The following is a 5449-nucleotide window of genomic DNA, read 5'->3' on the forward strand; positions in this document are numbered from 1 at the left end:
TTAAATTCTTGGTAGAGCAGGTATTGGTGTAGACCGCACTTTTTGGTGATGTAGCTACAGACGCAGAAAAATTTAAGGTAAGCAAGTGTCTTCTATCTTCTAGGGGCATTTCACCTGATTCTAGTAGAACCTTAATTATGGGGCTTGTATGAAATGCACCTATTGCAAGTTTCAGTGCTGTATTTTCAACACGATTAGTCGAAGCGTTCAATCGTCAGCGACGAATAAAATGTAGCTAGATCACCTTCAGTCACACGAATTTTTATTATTGGCCGAAACGGTACACACACAATCGGACTGTGTGGTCGGTTATAATGTAATCATTGGTCGGCGAGAGCATAGCAGGCGGGCCACGCAGCCGAGTCGAGTGGGAGAAGAAGCTTTCTCTCGGTTTTTCACTGGTTTGTCCTTTTCTCGTTCGGAATACTACAAAGACGAGTTGCCGAGACTCGAGCTTCGGGCCAAAAACGTATTCACGAGGGTCAGAAGCGTTTCGCGTGGTCCACGATTATAGTCCCTGCGCGGACCCGAGTTCGGGACAATAATCGCGAGACCCCTGTAATGGGAATACTATTATGCATCCTATCTAATGTAAACAACTATTTAAACCGCATTAGAATTAATTGAAAATTACACAGTTTTTTCTGAATTAGTGGTAACCCTTAAGGGGGTAATTTTGCATGGAAAAATGAGTTCAGAATGCAGAAAGACACCTTTCTTATAAAAGACTTTATTTGCAAAACATAAAATTTAAAAGTTCATAAGATATATGTCGAAACTGTATTGTGGACATTGTTGGAACTGTCTATTACTTCATATTTCCAGCAGTGGTGAACATGGTACATTCGTATCACTGTTCCAGCGATCTTATCTTTTAAGTAACAATTTATATTAGGCTAGTGTCGAAAACGAGTAATACCATGTTAGTAACAATGCGAGAAATACAAATAGCAATGTTACATAAGCAGAAGTAATCAGTAATAGTGAAGCACATACATAAGTTATGTTACGATAAACATTTTCAATTTCAGTTTAATAGAAGTGAAATTTAAGTAAATTACATTGCGTATTATTATTTTATTCTTTCTGTCACAGATCACCTTGTAACAGTTTACCGCGTATTTTCCGGAAGTAACACAGACTAATCTTCACTACTTGAAAGATACAAAAAACATATAAAAATGATTTAGACAGATAAATCATATTTGTTGTAATGATGAGCTATTGCATATAGTTTATACAAAACATGAAATTAAAAATAAATAACATAATTAAGTAATTTTTGAAGTTTATGCAAAACGTAAAATTAGGAATAAGTTACATAATTTAATCACAATTAAAAATGAATTACATGTTTCAGTATTTTTTTAAAGTATGGTAACGTTCGGAACAGATAAGTTTATGTACAAAATGAAAAGCAACGCGTTGCTAAGGAAAAAGTGGGAGATCTCCCTAGTCGGTCATGCAGCGACTTACTTTAACGTGGGGAGATTTTCTCATTCGGTTGGCTAAGTGTTAATTGACAATTGAACAGAGTAATAGACCCAATATATTGTGAGGTTCCCACATCTACTTTTCTTCCTATGTACATCTTTTTAAACTCTCATTGTTTCATTTTACGTATGCACTTATTCATACCTTCAATGCCAATTATTAGTAATAGTCCAAAATCCGACTTAATGGAAGAAGCAAAACCGTCTACTTATCTTCTTCCATATCATTTCAAATTTAATATGCGGTCGCAAAAACGGCGGCACTCTTTACGTGCCGTTATTGACTCTCCCATTTCAAATTCCCCGGTATAATGAACAGTTTTACATTCATTATGCCAGAGCCGCGTTATCACGTCAACGGGATCGCATAATTAATGCAAGGCGCGAAACGTTTATTACGTTGCTTAATTAGTTGTCTGTCCCGATACGCTTTCATTTATCGATGGCACCGTATCGACCGGTGAATTATTAATCAACCGTGTAATACGCCACGGCGAGGACGAAAAATTATCTGTTTGTAAGTAACTGTCGCTGACTAGCAAAGTCTATGAGACGGAAATTACGCCCTCCCAAGTTTCCGCGATCTTTCGCTCGTTAACAACGGGTTGCATCTAATTTACAAGATACACCATGAATCACGAGACAAGCTGCCGCCAAAAACTTTTCTACAACAGACTTGTACATTAAACAGTTCGAAAGACGCATTTCTTTTATATTTCCCAGGACACGAATTACCGGTAAAAATTTCTGACGGGTGCTTCGTCCTTACGCTTGAGCTCCGAGTGACTGTGTGTTATTTTGAAAATATACGTTGTAACTTGAGAACTTACAGATTTAGGAGAATTGTAAGTATACAGAGTGTCGCCGAATTGGTGGTACAACCTGAAAGGTTGTTATTCCACATGCAAAAATAAGTAAAAAAACATCAGATAAAATAGTTTCGTATGCTACTACATTCTTGAGAATTAGAAACTCTGCCGAATACGCGTGCAGTTGAATACGATTTAGGTACAACGCCTTTTCACTAAATTTCGTTTCTACTTATTGTAAGCACGAATACATACACGCTAGATAAATTTTACAAATTGAGTATCTCGAGAACAAGGTATCGATTATCGAATAAAAAAAGTTTATTCTACATTTTTGACAAACTTTTACGGTAATTATTTAGAAGTCTGCCATCCTCGCCGATACCAATAACCTTGACATATGTTGTCATGGACATCATGTTGAAAAAAAACTTCTTCCTTTACATGCTACTGCCGCTCGGTCTTAGATTCCAAGTTATTCACAAAAAACTTTTCTTACACTTAGATTTATAACTGGTATTATGTGTCTATCGGAGTTGGTTAAAAACACACCACCAAATGCTAAACACGCACCCATCATCCCATAAAACGTAAGTTTAGTGATTAATATCTACAAAAACAGGAAAAAAAATTTCTTCATCGGGCCCCAGAGCACATCCTGTCTGTCTTGTGAACACATGGATGTGAAAACATGGTTAACACTGGGTGGTGTGTGGTGAGCTGTTGGGTGCATGGTTAACACGGGGTGGAATGTGGTGGGATTTTTTGCACATAGTGCGTACGTGGGTGTACTGCTCTGACTTCCACGGACTGGCAGGAAGTGAAGAAGAAGAAGAGGAAGAAAAAGAAAAAGAAGGAGGAGCAGGGAGACAAAAGACGCATGAAAAGCCGCGTACTAAGATGGCGATGTCAGCCCCACTAATCATCAGGGCGACAGGCAGCGCCACCAACGCGGATATCCTGCGGAATATGAAGGGAGACGCAGCGCTGAACAGCCTTGGAAGCAGCATCTCCAAGATCAGAATGAACGTGGCTGGGGATCTACAACTCGATCGTGAAGCCGAGAAAAGTATGGACGAGCTCCGAACATCGGCGCAAGCATTCCTAGGAGAGGGTGCTGAAGTACGATTGCGCATCCAGAGATCATGACAAAAGAAGATGTCGCGATGGCTCTGGTGCTGCACCTGGAGGACTTCAGTATCACGACAGCTGCGATCAAATCCATGAGACGTGCCTACGGCAGTACGCAGACGGTAGTGGTTGCACTGCCGGCAAGAACTGCCTCGAAAGCCTTGGGTATGGAGAAGTTGCGTATAGAATGGCTCTACAGCCGCATTCGAGAAAAAAAACCTAGCACCCTTGTGCGATGCTTTCGATGCCTTAACTATGGGCATATGGGCAGAAGTTGCATAGGAGAGGATCGATCCAAACGATGTCTCCAGTGCAGAGAGGAAGGACACATCGCTAGAAAGAAAAATCTTCCCTAGAAAGAAGATTCTCCTAAACCTTAGCACCTATATCACATACATCAGTTTCATTAACTAGCTAGAGCAATTCGTTCCCTCGCAAAGATTAAGCCATAATTATCGACTCTGTATAAGGCACTCCCGTAAAAGATTATACTTGTTAGAGCACAACGTCGATACCATAAAATATTGCATACGCAAGTGTTGTCCATTTCTCACACTCAATAAACCGAATCACCGTATATATTGTACTTAACTACATTAAACTATTTTAAACTACATTAACTGTATACCATTTAATTATTTTTTTACCTTCGATAGTGGCAGAAATAATTTCCATACTCAATTTAAAATTGACACCTTGTATATATAAAGAAACAGAGGAAAGTGCAAGTTAATGTTAGTTCTACTTCTCGATCGATTCTGACAATAGGTAAGCTCGCGCTGCCCTAAAGACCCGAAAACCTTCCCTCCATTGCGATTTGAGCGCACTTTTCCTGGAGAGGGTGTGCAGGACAAGGCCCCATTGTTCGGTTACAGAAACGAAAATTCGGCGACCGACGAACTTTCTCCAGAAACTAGGATCTTCGCGCGTAAACTGCCTGACCTAAACTATGTCATCGGTCGTCATGAAGAATTTATGGCAGTGTACCATAGGAAACGCCACAATTCAAGTGCTTTTGTACCCTTTTCCGCGGTTTCAAGTTTACTCCCTCATCGAAACGTAAATTGTGGCCGAATCGAGAGACGTTTAATTAACCCTCCGAGCACGGCTCTGGGACACGCGTTCGCGAGAGCGACATGCACACAGTGACAGAGTCAGGAGTGGGGACACACGGTCTCGAGAGCGACACGTACGCAGTGACGGAGCTGTCATGTAAATCGCATAGCGACCGATGTTTGTTTACGAACGACCGGGCCAAGACGCTGCAGAAGTATTGATTAATAAATATAATTTGTTTTATAATTCACGAGATTTTTATTCTAGTTAGTGTAATAAGAACCACGAAAATCCAAATGTAATGTGGAATCAGCTAATCATTATATTGTATACATGGTGACGGTGGCTCGAGTTCGAGCTCGAGCAACCGCCACTGCGTAGTAATATCGGTGAGGGTTTCGAGCTCGAGCCATACTGGCACTGTGTTAGTACAGTGTCGGTGAAGGCCTCGAGCTCGAGCCTCGCCGTCGCTGTGTAGTAGTAGAATATCGGTGTGGGGTCAGAAATGACATAGGGACCGGTGACCATGTTTCTGTGCTCGGAGCGTTAAACGTTTTAAAAGAGAAAACTAAACTGTTGCGACGCAACACGTATTATCTTATTTTTTATGTCTACAAATATTAGGCTTAAATACAATTTAGCTGAGCCTCACACTATTTGTTATATTTTATTTAGTTCCGTATAATATTTTTCTCTTCCATCTTTATTCTTTTGTGATACATTTTCTTCTGTAGTGTAATAGAAATCTCTTGAGATCATATGTATAGTTGATTTCAAATATACACGGTACAAGGCGCACGCGAAGTTCTTTGTTGTCTCAGGTGTGGCGCTGTCATATTGATATCGTTGTTGTGTATCGATATTAAAATTATAACAGTTATATATATATATATAACTGTTATAATTTTAATATAAAAATGGATCTGTTCCGTAGCTCAGAATAAAAGTATTCATATCAAA

This window comes from Dufourea novaeangliae, unplaced genomic scaffold, assembly GCF_001272555.1.
Source record: "Dufourea novaeangliae isolate 0120121106 unplaced genomic scaffold, ASM127255v1 scaffold293, whole genome shotgun sequence".
In the NCBI taxonomy this organism is placed as follows: domain Eukaryota; kingdom Metazoa; phylum Arthropoda; class Insecta; order Hymenoptera; family Halictidae; genus Dufourea; species Dufourea novaeangliae.